This window comes from Borostomias antarcticus, assembly GCF_949987555.1.
Source record: "Borostomias antarcticus genome assembly, chromosome: 5".
NCBI classification, from domain to species: domain Eukaryota; kingdom Metazoa; phylum Chordata; class Actinopteri; order Stomiiformes; family Stomiidae; genus Borostomias; species Borostomias antarcticus.
In genome coordinates, this window is record NC_140238.1 from 704,757 (window position 1) to 721,721 (window position 16,965).

Sequence of the window (16,965 nt, forward strand, 5' to 3'; positions counted from 1 at the left end):
CTCTTCCGTCTCTCCCTCTCCTTCTATCCTTTTTCTTTGATCCTTGTTCCTCCTCTTCAGTCAGTCCCTCTGCCTCACCCTCGCTAGTCCCTCCCTCCTTCTCCTCTGCCTCACCCTCGCTAGTCCCTCCCTCCTTCTCCTCTGCCTCACCCTCGCTAGTCCCTCCCTCCTTCTCCTCTGCCTCACCCTCGCTAGTCCCTCCCTCCTTCTCCTCTGTCTCTCATTCTAGCACTCTTTTGCTCTCCTCCCGAGTCCCTCTCTCACCCACACTCTCTCTGGCTCTCCTATCTATCTCTCCGTCCTTCTCACTCTTTTTCTCTCACTCTCTCACTAAATCTCTTCTCTCTCTCTCCTTCCCTCCCTCCCTCCCTCCCGTCCTCCTGTGACTCACAGATCCCCCAGGGAGGAGCCTGTGAGGAGTGAGGACCAGGAGGTGCTCCCTGATAGACTCCTTAAGTATGAAAGGAGGTGGCGGCGGAAGACGCTCTATCGAATTACCTCCCATTTGTGGGGATCAGGCTCACATTATAGTCCTGTTCCTCCCACTCTCTCTCCCTGTGTCTCCCTTTCTCTCTCTCCTCCCCCCCTCTCTCTCTTTCTCTCTGTCACTCCCCCCTCTATCTCCCCCCTCTCTTTCTCTCTCTCTCCCTCTTCCCCCCCTCTCTATCTCTTTCTATCTCTCTCTCTCTCTCTCTCTCTCTCTCTTCCCCCCTCTCTCTATCTCTTTCTCTCTCTCTCTTTCTCTCTCTCCCCCTCTCTCTCTCTATCTCTCTTTCTCTCTCTCTCCCCATCTCTCTCTCTCTCTCCCCCTCTCTCTCTCTCTCTTCCCCTCTATCTCTCTCTTTCTCTCTCTCTCCCTCTCTTTCTCTCCCCCCCTCTCTCTCTCTCTCTCTCTCACCCGTTCCTCCAGGTCTAATGAAGTAGTGCGTTCTCAGAGCTCAGATGTCTCCGGTCTCTCTGTGTTGTCGTGTAGCAGATGATCACCGGTGTGTGTGTGTGTGTGTGTGTGTGTTCTGGTCTCCAATTCTCCTGAGAGGGTTCGGTTAGGAGACTGATCCAATAAAAGGTCAGGCTCATCTTTGAAATGGGCCACCAGAACACACGCACACACACACACACACACACACACACACACACACACACACACACACACACACACAGGATATGGTCACACACTTACACGCACGCCAACAAGCACACCAATTTAAAGGATGCTGTGTTGTTGTTTTCTAGCAGGTCGTAGTTCAACTTCTCAGGCTTAAACTGCAGAAGTACTGATAACCAACGAGCGTGAGTATCCCACAATCCCCCTCTTCAGTCCAACGAGCGTGAGTATCCCACAACCCCCCACTTCAGTCCAACGAGCGTGAGTTTCCCACAAACCCCCACTTCAGTCCGCCACGCCAACGCTAAATATACACCATTTTATGGCGCAGGAAGGTGTTATTTGTACTGAGGAAAAAGTTGAACCAATTCAGCTCACACACACACAAACACACACACACAAACACACACATACTGTACACAAACACACACATACATACGTTGATACAGTACTCACACAAACATTATGTAAAATTATGTAAAAGTCATAATTGCAGTCATGAGCATGTATATGCATGCTAAAACATCTGTATGTGTGCATGCCATACACACCCTCATACCCAAGCACAGACAGACACAATCCAGATAACACACCCACCCAAGCACACACACACCCTCACACCCAAACACACACAGACACAATCCAGATAACACACCCACCCAAGCACACACACACCCTCACACCCAAGCACAGACAGACACAATCCAGATAACCCACCCACCCAAGCACACACATACCTTCACACCCAAACAAAACAGACACAATCCAGATAACACACCCACCCACGCACACACACACCCTCACACCCTCGCACCCAAACACAAACAGACACAATCCAGATAACACACCCATGGCTGCCGAGCACGCGGTCGTTATAAAGTACCCAGATTAATCCAGCTGCTGGAGGAGGAGGTGAATCTGTCAAGTAACATGGAATTGAGCTGTAGCTCAGCATTGGTAAACACACACACACATGCACACACACACACACGCACACGCACACGCACACACACACATTTTAATTCTTTATTTAGGTCTGCATACAGATATACTGTACACACATATTCTCACGCCAAATAGGCGCACACACGCACACACTTGAATTCTTTATTTAGGTCTACATACAGAAACACACACATATTCTCACGCCAAATAGACACACACACACACACACACACACACACAAGCATAATGAAAGCAGTGTTTGAATTGGTGAGCAGGCCCTGATGAGTTCCCTGCCTGGCTGGGTTAGAGAGCTGGGAGGGAGAACAGTGAGAGGCTGGGTTAGAGAGAACAGTGAGAGGCTGGGTTAGAGAGCTGGGAGAGGCTGGGTTAGAGGCTGGGTTAGAGGCTGGGTTAGAGAGAACAGTGAGAGGCTGGGTTAGAGAGAACAGAGAGAGGCTGGGTTAGAGGCTGGGTTAGAGGCTGGGTTAGAGAGCTGGGAGGGAGAACAGTGAGAGGCTGGGTTAGAGAGCTGGAGGGAGAACAGTGAGAGGCTGGGTTAGAGGCTGGGTTAGAGAGCTGGGAGGGAGAACAGTGAGAGGCTGGGTTAGAGGCTGGGTTAGAGAGCTGGGAGGGAGAACAGTGAGAGGCTGGGTTAGAGGCTGGGTTAGAGAGCTGGGAGGGAGAACAGTGAGAGGCTGGGTTAGAGGCTGGGTTAGAGGCTGGGTTAGAGAGCTGGGAGAGAGAACAGTGAGAGGCTGGGTTAGAGAGCTGGAGGGAGAACAGTGAGAGGCTGGGTTAGAGGCTGGGTTAGAGAGCTGGGAGGGAGAACAGTGAGAGGCTGGGTTAGAGGCTGGGTTAGAGAGCTGGGAGGGAGAACAGTGAGAGGCTGGGTTAGAGGCTGGGTTAGAGGCTGGGTTAGAGAGCTGGGAGGGAGAACAGAGAACAGTGAGAGGCTGGGTTAGAGAGCTGGGAGGGAGAACAGTGAGAGGCTGGGTTAGAGGCTGGGTTAGAGGCTGGGTTAGAGAGCTGGGAGGGAGACCAGTGAGAGCAGCCGTCCTCTGAGACACACTCATTCACTAAATCACCCCTCAATTAAAATCTGGGGGCGATCAATAGAGCCTAGCGCCTCACCCTGTCAGGCTGCGCTGGGCTAACTGACTCTACTGACACACACACACACGCGCACACACACACACACACACACACACACACACACACACACACACACACACACACACACACACACACACACACACACACACACACGCACACGCACACACCCAGCAGTCTCCTACTGTGATCCTCTCTCTCTCTCTCCCTCTCTCTGACTCGTCCCTTCCTTCATCTGAACCCTCATCTGACCTCTGAACCCTTCTGTTCCGGATCTTTCTCCTCTTCCTCTTCTCCGCCATTCATTCCCTAGTGTCCCCAGTGTCTCTCTCTCTCTCTCTGTCTCTCTCTCTCTCTCTGTTGTCCTGGTGTGGCTAAAACAACCTGGATCTCAATACTCTACAGACAGTGGAGATGGTTGTGGACTCAGGAAGAACCCGGCTCCTCCCCCCTTCACCCTTCACCCAATCCATGGACTCTCCCAGGTGGGAGCTGAGCATCAGCTCCCTCACCAAGAGGGCACAACATGATTTACTTTCTGAGGCAGCTGAAGAAGTTCAACCTGCCAAAGGGAATGATGGTCGTCTTCTACACCTCCATCATCGGGTCCCGACACTGCCAAGGACCAGGCCAGACTTCAGCGTGTCATCGGCTCCGCTGAGAGGCTGACTGGCTGCAACCTGCTCACCTCCAGAACCTGCTCACCTCCAGGACCTGCTCACCTCCAGAACCTGCTCACCTCCAGAACCTGCTCACCTCCAGAACCAGGACCTGCTCACCTCCAGGACCTGCTCACCTCCAGAACCTGCTCACCTCCAGAACCAGGACCTGCTCACCTCCAGGACCTGCTCACCTCCAGAACCTGCTCACCTCCAGGACCTGCTCACCTCCAGAACCTGCTCACCTCCAGGACCTGCTCACCTCCAGGACCTGCTCACCTCCAGGACCTGAACACCTCCAGAACCTGAAACGGATGGTGGCCGACTCCTCCCAACCTGAACACAAACTCTCTGAGCCTCTCCCCTCTAGCAGGAGGCTGCGGTCCATCAGGACCAAAACCTCTCGGCACCAAAGCACCTGAGTGCAACCAGCCTCCTCACCAAGGCCTGCGTCCCCAACCAGCCTCCTCACCAAGGCCTGCGTCCCCAACCAGCCTCCTCACCAAGGCCTGTGTCCCCAACCAGCCTCCTCACCAAGGCCTGCGTCCCCAACCAGCCTCCTCACCAAGGCCTGCGTCCCCAACCAGCCTCCTCACCAAGGCCTCCGTCCCCAACCAGCCTCCTCACCAAGGCCTGCGTCCCCAACCAGCCTCCTCACCAAGGCCTGTGTCCCCAACCAGCCTCCTCACCAAGGCCTGCGTCCCCAACCAGCCTCCTCACCAAGGCCTGTGTCCCCAACCAGCCTCCTCACCAAGGCCTGCGTCCCCAACCAGCCTCCTCACCAAGGCCTGCGTCCCCAACCAGCCTCCTCACCAAGGCCTGCGTCCCCAACCAGCCTCCTCACCAAGGCCTGCGTCCCCAACCAGCCTCCTCACCAAGGCCTGCGTCCCCAACCAGCCTCCTCACCAAGGCCTGCGTCCCCCTCTGACCCTGCAGCATCATGGCATACATCACCTTTGATTGTATTGTACTGTACATACTGTAGGATGACATTGCATACTATGTAGGATCATATTGTAATAGCCCTATGCTTTCTGCACTGTTATATTTTGCACTGTCCTGTCTTGTCATTGCACCTTGTCTATTGTTGTTATTGAGTGTTATGCACCAACAGTCTAAAGCTAATTCCTGGTGTGAAACCTAACCTGGCTAAATACACCTGATTCTGACTGATATTTAGGTGAAACATATTTCTTCTTAGAAAATCTCTGAATGAGTCATTAATGAATCAGTGATGGAAACTATGAGCTACATTGTGTGTGTGTTGCTGTCATTGTGTGTGTGTCGCTGTCATTGTGTGTGTGTTGCTGTCATTGTGTGTGTGTTGCTGTCATTGTGTGTGTGTTGCTGTCATTGTGTGTGTGTTGCTGTCATTGTGTGTGTGTTGCTGTCATTGTGTGTGTGTTGCTGTCATTGTGTGTGTGTTGCTGTCATTGTGTGTGTGTTGCTGTCAGTGTGTGTGTGTTGTGAGGCCGTTCACTGTGATGTGACTATAGAGGCTCTGGCAGAGCAGCTAGAACTCACCTGTGGTGATATGGTTGGCACCACTCCTCTCACACACACACACACACACACACACACACACACACACACACACACACACACACACACACACAGCTCTGCACAGACACATGCACACGCACACACATGCACACATACGCACACACACACACACACACACACACACACACACACACAGATACACCTGCAGAGAGACCTGCACACACACACACACACACACACACACACACACACACACACACACACACACAAAGATACACCTGCAGAGAGATCTGCACACACACACACACACACACACACACACACACACACACATACACAGATACACCTGCAGAGAGATCTGCACACACACACATTTATTGTGCATTAGTATTGCTTCTGAAAGATGTGTGCTTCGTGTGTCTAACACACACAGTCTTCTGTCTGAATCTGTTCCAGTCTCACTACAGACCCAGGTTCTAGGGGACAGAGAGAGACTCTTTTGTTTTTGGTTCAGGTTTTGAATATGCTCCCAATTATGTGTATGAAGAAATGATGCAAATGAGTTTGGAAGGCTCCCTCCCCCTCTCTCTCCTCCTCCTCTCTCTCTCCTCCTCCCCCTCTCTCTCCTCCCCCTCTCTCTCCTCCTCCTCTCTCTCTCCTCCTCCCCCTCTCTCTCCTCCTCCTTCACCCTCTCTCTCCTCCTCCTTCACCCTCTCTGTCCTCCTCCCCCTCTTTCTCCTCCTCCCCCTCTCTCTCCTCCTCCCCCTCTCTCTCTCCTCCTCCCCCTCTCTCTCTCCTCCTCCCCCTCTCTCTCCTCCTCCCCCTCTCTCCTCTCTCTCCTCCTCCCCCTCTCCAGGGTCCGTAGGTAGAGAGTCCTAATGAAAGATCAAGGGTATTAGCTCGGTGGCTAGCTAAGTGGGCTAACTGCAGCCACCCGGTCACAGAACATTAATTTTACCGCAGGCTCATTTGTAATGGACAGAGAGAGGGAGAGAGGGAGAGAGAGAGAGAGAGAGACAGAGGGAGAGAGAGAGAAAGAAAGAGAGAGAGAGAGAGAGAGAGAGAGAGAGAATAGGAGTCACACAGGCTGGCATTTCCAGGTGCTTTGTCAGCACAGCCTGCATGGAAAATGCCAGCTTCATTACCCCCACTCTCCATGCAGTCACATTCTTCAACTTGATTCTCACACACACACACACACACACACACACACACACACACACACACACACACACACACACACACACACCTTCCCAGCGAAAGCAAAGAAGAAACAAATCGGACAGCCGAAACAAACAGTACACAAACAAGTACACAAACAAGTACACAGACAAGTACACAAACAAGTCCATTCACAGAGATCCTCCTGTCGCTCCGATGCTTCAGCGCTACAAGCACTGCTGTTGTTGTGACATCACTTCCCCTGAGCCCACAACCCCCCCTCTCCTACCAGCTGAGCCCACGACCCCCCCTCTCCTACCAGCTGAGCCCACGACCCCCCCTCTCCTACCAGCTGAGCCCACGACCCCCCCTCTCCTACCAGCTGAGCCCAGGACCCCCCCTCTCCTACCAGCTGAGCCCTCGACCCCCCCTCTTCTACCAGCTGAGCCCACGACCCCCCCTCTCCTACCAGCGGAGGAAAAGCATCCTGATACAAGAGATGCGTTGATGAGGTGGGTTAGGAAGGGAAGGAGTTTGGGTGAAACAGACTGAAGGAGAGAGGAGGGAACAGGGTCTAGGGAGCATGTGGTGGGGCGGTTAGATGTTACAAGGTTGAGGGCCTCGTTGGGGGAGAGGGGAGAAAAGTGGGATAAGGTGGGGCGTGGAGAGGAGGGGGGGAGCGGAGAGGGGAGAGAGGGTGGGGGCTGGAGTAGTGAAGGGAAGGTTTCAAAGAGTTTTTTAGGATTGGAAGCAGAGGTTAGGATTTTAGAGCGGAAGAAAGCAGCTTTAGCAGCAGACAGAGAGGAGGAGAATGTGGAAAGAAGAGATTGGAAATTAAGAAGGTCCTCTGGGAGCTTGCCTTTCCTCCATTTACGCTCAGCTATTCTCAGGGTTCGTCTATCAGTACGCACTGAGTCCAACAGCCATGGGGCAGGTGGGGTTGGGCGTGCAGGCCTGGAGGTGAGGGGACAGAGATTGTCCAGAGAAGAGGAAAGAGTAGAGAGGAGAAGATCAGGTAACCATGTGGGTAGGAGGAGGAGTTACAGGGGAAGAGAGGATGGAGAGGGAGTAGGACATGAAATAGTGGTCAGAGAGATGGAGGGGAGTGACAGACAGGTTGGGGGTGGAACAGTGTCTAATGAAGATGAGATCCAGCTGGTTGCCGGCTTTGTGAGTAGGAGGAGAAGAAGAGAGGTGAAGATCGAAGGAGGAGAGGAAAGAGAGAAGAGGTTCCAATTTCTCACTCTGGATGTTGAAGTCGCCGAGAAGGATGAGTGCGGACCCATCGTCAGGGAAGTGCGAAACTAGTGTATCGAGCTCCTCTAGGAATTCGCCAAGAGGACCTGGTGGGCGATACACAACAGCAATGGTGAGCTTGATTGGATACGTGACAGAGACAGCATGGAATTCAAAAGAGGGCGGGGAGACCTGTGGAATCGAGACGAGTGAGTATTTCCATGTTGGGGAAATGAGCAGGCCAGTACCACCACCTCGCCTCGCAGCTCTGGGAGTGTGGGAGAAAGAGTACACATCTGACAGGTCTGCGGGTGTGGGAGTGTTCTCTGGTGTGATCCAGGTCTGGGTGTGGCAGGGTTCTCTGGTGTGATCCATGTCTGGGTGTGGCAGTGTTCTCTGGTGTGGCAGTGTTCTCTGGTGTGGCAGGGTTCTCTGGTGTGGCAGGGTTCTCTGGTGTGGCAGGGTTCTCTGGTGTGATCCAGGTGTGGGTGTGGCAGTGTTCTCTGGTGTGATCCGTGTCTGGGTGTGGCAGTGTTCTCTGGTGTGATCCAGGTCTGGGTGTGGCAGGGTTCTCTGGTGTGATCCGTGTCTGTGGGTGTGGCAGGGTTCTCTGGTGTGATCCAGGTCTGGGTGTGGCAGGGTTCTCTGGTGTGATCCGTGTCTGGGTGTGGCAGGGTTCTCTGGTGTGATCCAGGTCTGTGGGTCTGGGTTCTCTGGTGTGATCCAGGTCTGGGTGAGGCAGTGTTCTCTGGTGTGATCCAGGTGTGGGTGTGGCAGTGTTCTCTGGTGTGATCCATGTCTGTGGGTGTGGCAGTGTTCTCTGGTGTGATCCGTGTCTGGGTGTGGCAGTGTTCTCTGGTGTGATCCGTGTCTGGGTGTGGCAGTGTTCTCTGGTGTGATCCAGGTCTGGGTGGGGCAGTCTTCTCTGGTGTGATCCAGGTGTGGGTGTGGCAGTGTTCTCTGGTGTGATCCAGGTGTGGGTGTGGCAGTGTTCTCTGGTGTGATCCATGTCTGTGGGTGTGGCAGGTTTCTCTGGTGTGATCCAGGTCTGGGTGTGGCAGTGTTCTCTGGTGTGATCCGTGTCTGGGTGTGGCAGTGTTCTCTGGTGTGATCCGTGTCTGGGTGTGGTAGTGTTCTCTGGTGTGATCCAGGTCTGGGTGTGGCAGTGTTCTCTGGTGTGATCCAGGTCTGGGTGTGGCAGTGTTCTCTGGTGTGATCCAGGTCTGGGTGTGGCAGTGTTCTCTGGTGTGATCCAGGTCTGTGGGTGAGGCAGGGTTCTCTGGTGTGATCCAGGTCTGGGTGTGGCAGTGTTCTCTGGTGTGATCCATGTCTGTGGGTGTGGCAGTGTTCTCTGGTGTGATCCGTGTCTGGGTGTGGCAGGGTTCTCTGGTGTGATCCGTGTCTGGGTGAGGCAGGGTTCTCTGGTGTGATCCAGGTCTGGGTGTGGCAGTGTTCTCTGGTGTGATCCAGGTCTGGGTGTGGCAGGGTTCTCTGGTGTGATCCATGTCTCGTGAGAGCAAGGAAGCTGAGGGAGAGCAAGGATGCATCGCCTGAGATAAACTCAGATTTGGGCACCGCCGACTGGCAATTCCAAAGTCCCCCTGTCACCACTTGCTCTCTATGAGTTAAGACAGTAGGATAGATGAGGTTAGAGGGGTTACGGAGTCTGGGGGTGACCCAATGTCTGTGTGACCCCCGGAGAGGGAACACAACAGGAATAGGATGCAAACACATAATGGTAACAAAACAGGTACAGAAGTAAATGTAGACGAACTACTTTCCTGACACTGTCTTTCTTGACAAAGTCGCTCTTGAATAAGTCGTCCGGTGCCTTTGGTCGTCCTAGCCTGCTGTCGCGCGCCAGAGGGAGCTGTCGTCGTCTAGGGCAGCAGTGCTTAAGGCCTGTTGCTGCTGATTGCTAATGGTCTGCCAGGAGAGAAGGCCGCTCCCTCAGGGCACTCAACAGGGCAATTAGTCTCTCTCAGGCAGAAACTAACTCTCACAATAACATTGACTAACAAAGCAGGACTCCTAACAGGCACACCCCCACACAATCAGTACTACCCGGGATAGCCAGAACACCCACACAATCAGTCCTACCCGGGATAGCCAGCACGACCATGAACCCACTAATAGAGAGATATACAATTAGACCTTGTGGGATAAACCAAAATACACATAACTGCTAGGCTTTCCTACTATACTCCCTGAGACCACTCAACTCACTCCTGAACTGACTAGGGGTGGTCTCAGATAGGCAAATGGATGCACGTGACACTAACCAACAGATACGATACAGTACAAGATAAGATACCTTTACTAATCCCCAGGAGTGGACATTTGGGCGTTAAAGCAGTAGAAAGGACAGAAGGGAAGAGGTACACAATAGAACCCACCAATCAGCAGCCCAGCTAGTGTACAGTGACCAGTGGTAGAAGGGCGGGGCCTCCGGGGGGCGGGGCCTCCGGGGGCGGGGTCCCCGGGGGCGGGGCCTCAGGGGGGCAGGGTCTCAGGTACTGTTGTTATACAGTCTGATGGCTGGGACGCAGTAGGAGGAGCCTGTGGCTGAAAGTGCTCCTCATCTTCCACAGCTTGTCCTAGAGGGGGTGGGAGGGGGTTGTCTAGGATAGACTTCAGTCTGTCCCTCATCCTCCTCCTCTCCACCACAGCCTCCAGGCTGTCCAGTTGTTGCCCCACAACAAAGCCGGCCCTCCTCACCAGCTTATCGATTTGTCAATTGTGATAATGGAGAATGTTCTGCAATTCTCATATTAGTAGCTAATAGCGTCAAAACGCGCTGCTGATTGGGTGCGTTCGTGCTCAGCTGAACGCAAAGCACGCCTCAACACTGTCTGCCATGGTGGAACCTGCTCACGCAGCACCTGTACACACACACATACACACACACACACACACACACACACACAAATGTAGAATCTGTACACCTCCAGTCCTCATTGCTGAAGTCACGTCACATTTGCGGTAGCTGCAGTCAAAGCCTTCCTACTCCCTCCGCCCAATATGCAAATAAGCAGATTTTGAACAGGTCTAGAGACGTGTAAATATGTTCAAAGGCAGACGGCCTAATTCCTGGGCTTTGCTGTAATGCCGTCGTATTTGTGTGACTTACGGGGACCGCCGGTGACTCCCAGGGTTTAGTGGGTTGTTATCTCAGTCTGAGGGGTTCTCTCGTCTGAGGGGTTCTCTCAGTCTGAGGGGTTCTCTTGTTTGAGGGGTTCTCTCGTCTGAGGGGTTCTCTCGTCGGAGGGGTTCTCTCGTCTGAGGGGTTCACACGTGGGGGGATTAAGGATCTGCTACGACAATGGCGACACCCCCGCGCCGCAACAGGAGTTAAAAGGCCGTGAAGTGATCGCAAAGCTGGAGACTGATTCTGTGAGGGATTCCGCTGATTTATTTTGCTCAAGACACAGTTCTGTAAATACACACACTTGTTGGAAAATGAACTTGCTGCTTCACACACATCGTTGCAAGCCCATGCACAAATCCAAGTTGCAAGTCCAAGCACCCAGGGGCAACATGTGCTCCCTAAAAGCATCTCATCCATTTTAAGACAAGAAGATCCTAGGTTACACAGAGAAGTAAACGGTACTTTTCCTTCGTCATTAATGTACTTAGTTTATCTTCATGCAGAAGCATGTAATGACACATAATAGGCGAGTATCGGCAGATCGGTTCGTTCTCGCTGGGCGCTTATAGTTCCACACCTTCCTCTGCCCTTCTGTCACTATGACAACCGAGAGGAACCAGAACCCGAGAATACACAAAAGAAAAAAAGGACACCTTTTTTTTTTTTATTCAATCTTATCAGATCCTGGAAAAAAATGTGTTAGATAAGCTCTGCTGACAGACACCTCTTGTTTGTTTCCCTGGCGACAAGGGCTAGCCAAAAGTACTTGGCAATAAGACTCATGTTGTCAAGGAGCGTGGGACCCTGGAGATCGTCAAGGTGACCTGTGACCAATCAAACGTCTTGACCAAGACAGGGCTCCTGGGCTTCCTGAAACAGGAAGTATGGAGACTGACAACAGTACACTCCTTTATAAAGACATTCATTCACAGATTAAATTAAACATACTTCGTATGACAAAGTGAGCCCAGGGCCAAGCTACTTGTACTGGAATGTTTGCTTGACACGTTTTGACCACTGTCTTCTGGAGGAAGCAAAAAGGCCCAAGCTGTCTTCATCAATTTGTTGAAAATATGAAAAGGGGTGAGTTGAAAAAAAAACCTGAAATGTACCCAAACCTTACACTTTAGCTTGGGATTGTCTGTTTTGCTGACATTGTATATGCTGTAACCAAACTCTGGTCTCTGATTGGACAGACAGAGAGACAAACAGAGAGACAGACAGACAGAGACAGACAGAGACGAAGGGCAGATGTGATCAAACAGAGAGACAGACAGAGAGAGAGAGAGAGAGAGAGAGAGACAGACAGAGAGACAGACAGAGAGAGAGTGAGACAGACAGAGACAGAAAGACAGACAGACAGAGACAGACAGAGACAGACAGAGACGAAGGGCAGATGTGATGCGTAGGTTGTGCAAGTGTTGCTACGGCGACTGGCTTAATGCACGCTTTCCCACTTTCTTTACTGCCGTTGCATAGCAACTGAGTTGGCGAGGGTGTGGTGCTTGTGTGTGTGTGTGTGTGTGTGTGTGTGTGTGTGTGTGTTTGAGAGGGAGAGAGCAAGAGAGATAGAGAATGGGAGTCGCAGGCTGCCAGTGGTCTGCAGTGGCCTCTATCATTAAGTGTGTCCCTCTCATTAGAAGGGTGTCTCCTGTGCACAGCGCAACACAAACAAGCTTTGAGATGATATCCATGAGTTGAGGCTTGAACCAACATGACACTCAGCGTCTGGGACGACGTGTGTACACAGAACCAGCCCTCTGTCCCTCCCACCACACACACACACACTACCCCACACACACACTCACACACACACACTCACACACACACACACACACACACACACGCACACACTCACGCACGCACGCACGCACGCACACACACACACACACACACACACACACACACACACTCACACACACACACTCACACACACACACACACACTCACACACACACACAATAAGGGTCACAAAAACATTAGTTAACTGTTAATTAATGCTTATTTATGGTTAGGTTAGGTTACTAATGTTAATTACTACCTTAGTTAGGGTTAGGGTTAATTGAGTTAACCTTAGTTAACATAAATTACATTAGTAAATGGTTAATAGAGATATTAGTTAACTGTTACTAAATGCTTAATAATGCATTAACTAATGCTTATTAATCTACCATTATTGTAAAGTGTTACCAAAAAAACACCATACATACCCATTATATTTTTTGGGGGTGGAAATACTTATATTCCTCACTGCTCGGCCTAGGAATGGACTAGACACCCCTGGGTGGCAGATCTATAATCAGAAGTACTACATACCTGTGAAAGTTCATGAAGATTGTAGATAAAAATAAATTTCTGTGAAAATTGTAATTATTTCCACCCACAAAAAAGATAAGGGGTATGTTTGTATGGCATTTTTATTTTTTTTATTTCAGACCAAATTTCTTTTTATCTACAATCTTCATGAACTTTCACAGGTATGTATTACAAGTAATTCTGTTTATAGATCTGCCACCCAGGGGTGTCTTGTTTTGTTGCTGTGGAGCTGTACAGCACTTTGGTCAACCTCTGTTTTAAATGTGCTTTATAAATAAAATTTGAGTTGAGTTGAGAACGAAGGCTGACAACTCTTCACTTTTTGCAATGCGTTCTTTTTTTTATTGCAACTGGAAGACAATACAGCACAGAAACTTTATGGTAGGTCTTTTTTTTTTCTTCTGAAAAAAAAAACTAAACAAATGAAAAGTTAAAACAAACATACTTTCGTCATCTCGATGGACAAAGTGATATTTACATTAATCGATGAAGTTGTTTGTCTTTGGCAATATGATTACACAAGTAAATACAGCACACACCTACGGCTCCATCAGATCAGCTGGAAGGTCATGCCGTCAAGACTACGCTTTACTAAAAGAGAAACACTCAATGATTGGTAGCACATTTTTTCATGGTAAACTATCTACCCGTCACTGACTCAGAAATTACATGGCATTGTACATGTTTGCATTTTGTTACCAATAACAATGTTACCAAAGTAACCTATCACTTATTACTTCTAAGTATTTTTCATTGAGACATGAAGTAATTGCCAATTTTATTGGAATTAAGCTACTACTACTACTACTACTACTACTACTAATAATAATAATAATAGGTGCAATAGTTGTGGGGAATAGTGTACTATTGCCATGTATTTTCTGTGTACGAGGTGAATAGTGTACTATGAATGGAACCTGATGACCCTTTGTTCATTCCTCTCATATTAAACCCCCCGATAACAGTAAACAAATAATGTCAGTTGAAAATAAAGACAAAATCAACACACAATGGAACTATTTCACTCTGCGGTCATTTGCCTGGATAGTATCAACAGATAATATATTTGATATTTCTATGCTTCTCAAGAACACCTCTTCCATTCCTAGCATGGTGGCGCCGGCGTGCCAGCGGAGAAGTTGCGTAGTGAGTGTTTGTCTCAGGAGGGCCGGTGTCCCTCAGCGGATCTGGGGACAACTCAAATATACAGCTGGATCGGTGGAGGGTACGTTTTACACAGCAGGCAGTCTGACCCAGAGAAGGTCATCACATTAACCACATTGAGGAGAAGTCCAAGCATTTATGTGTGTTTACAAAGTGACAGTAACAGAGGCTGGCGTAGATTGTCGTCGTTCTAATATGTAAATTGCTTAATGACAATGTTGTATTTCGACTTGAAATAGCCTGCTTTATAGACAGACATAAATGCTTGATGTCTTTTAAGTGTAACATGTAGAGATCACAAGGAGCTTATGCATGCCACACTGAATATAATTATCATGTCCCATCTCCTATTGGCTGGGATAATGGCTAAGGGGCAGGATGTCACTTTGGGAGCCAATGAGGCTATGCAAAATGTGATGACATTCTGACAAGCTCACCCATTGGCTAGATACATTTTGTCATTCCACACATATTATGTTATGTTGGCAGAAAAACCTATGATCACATAAAACTACAGGAGCACAAACAAATTTCATACAACTCAGTATCCCGATGAAGAATGCACAGTAAGTAGTGTAATGCAAACAAGTATGATTATAACATATTGTACAAGGGTATCTGACAGACATGCTACAACTCACTGGAAAATTTATGTCGGACATACACATCAAGTATGTGTGTCATCTACTGTTTTTCTGGTAAATATATAATTTTACAGGCTTTGGCACTGAACATATACAATATCTTTAATTCCACATCTTAGTGCAATCTGGCAAAATGATGTGAATAATATGCACTAGTGTTGTGTATCTATTAGCCATCCTACTACATCAGGTATATGGTTTGAGTCTCATGTGCAACAAGTTGTGCAACAAGATGGCAGCCTATGTAATACTGATACTGAAACGTGAAAAGAACATGAGTAAAAACAAAAATGGCAGGAGAAAAATAAGTGAAAACACCATAAATAGACAGCAAAACTACTGCTGTGTCATTCAAAATGGAAGACCCTGAAATATCAACGATGTACCGAACCTTTAAAAAGAGACGTGGGGGACTAACGGGCAGAGAGGAGGAGGGGATGAGGAACAGAAGAGTTAACACTCATCAACACATCCTCTTATGACATGAGCCTGAACACTGAACTGCCACCATCTCTCCACACTGCTGTCAACATATGGCCATGTTGGAAAGGACGGAAGTAAAAACGTGTCATTTTCTAGCAAACTTTAAGCAGTCTGCATTGTCCTCACCCGAGAGTTCAAACAAAAATCTCATCTACTTTCTGTAGTCATGTGGCTGTCCTTTCTAGCATGGCCACCGATTTCTCACAAGAGTCCGACAAATGCGTGGATCCCTGTGGGCAAGAGGAGAGGGAGCGTGTAGAAAGCTACCGGTAGTCAACTGTAGCCTCCACTCCAAAAGTGAAGTCGTAATATTGCAGACAGCTTTTCCCACCAGTCCAGTTATTGTTCCTGACCAGTTGCTTCATCTTTTTCGAGCCCACAAAAAACAACAACTATGAGGATGAAACAACAACATGTAAATAAACCTGTTCAAGACAAAAACAATGGAGAGGAATTCTACACCCACGGCGCAGAACGTAGAGGCAGAACCATTTTGCTCGCTAGGATCTATATTTTTTATGAAAATAATTCATGCTCCATGCTAAATACATTATTTACCTTACATGAACTTTTGTCAGGATAAAAAAACAGTTTTCTTTTTCTTTACAGAACCCATGCAACATGATTTGGAAAAATCCTGCTGGCTACATTGCTTAAATTAAGAAAGGGAACCCAAAAAAACTAGCGTAACTTTTATACAGTGTAATCCTGACTGGATGAAATTGCTTTATTACGTTATGAGGGTAGGTAAGTAAACATAAACAAACACAAACAAACTCTGTAGTCATATAATTCTCTCACTAAAAATAAAATTGGCAGGTACTGTAGCATCCTTTTCAACCACTCAAGGTATTCAGGTTTTTTGTGCCACAGGGAAATATCACTATTTTTTATATATATATTTTCACTTTGTCTAACTCACTGATTGCTTTTCTGAGATTATCTTACTCTCTGATAAGCGCTAGCTAGCCTATTAGCTTATGGCTTCTTTTTATTTAACTCCATTAGCTGGCTTTATTTGAAGAAAGCTTTCTTCCTAACCAAGCCTATTCTACTGTCTGCCAGGGACCTTCATCCCAATGTAATGCTAAAGAAGGAACTGTCAGTGTTTATGCCTTGACATGCTAGCTACATGGTTTGGGTGGCTAAATTAAATCAGCACCTTAGAAGGATAGGTGAGGTGGGGAAACACAAGAAAGAAAGTACTAAAACCTTACTAAGAAAGTACTAGTGTCATCACTGGGCTGACCAAGAGTTCCACCCCCACATGGACACACTAAGGACACACACACACAAGCTGTTGTGGAACCTTCCATGGTAACGCTCGAGGACGTCAGGGCTACGCTAGGCTAACTGCGGGTAAGCTAACCATTTCACAGGGTTTCATTAGCATTAACATCAGGGCTTCGTCAGACTCCACCCCCCCAGTCAAACTGTACCTGACAGATGCCTTGCACCAATGTCACTTCAGTGGAATTGCACTAATACATT

The 16,965-nt window shown here is 49.0% G+C and overlaps 1 protein-coding gene across 1 annotated transcript in view; it reads right to left on the bottom strand.

Annotated features, from left to right (window-relative positions):
* Positions 1–13,648: 13,648 nt before the first annotated feature.
* The window catches only part of foxn3 (forkhead box N3), a gene marked incomplete at its 5' end in the record, with an annotated part of 11,462 nt that continues 8,145 nt past the window's right edge, over positions 13,649–16,965 (bottom strand). Inside the window, one exon of the mRNA XM_084438338.1 lies at positions 13,649–16,965. This exon is cut by the window's right edge and continues 1,233 nt beyond it.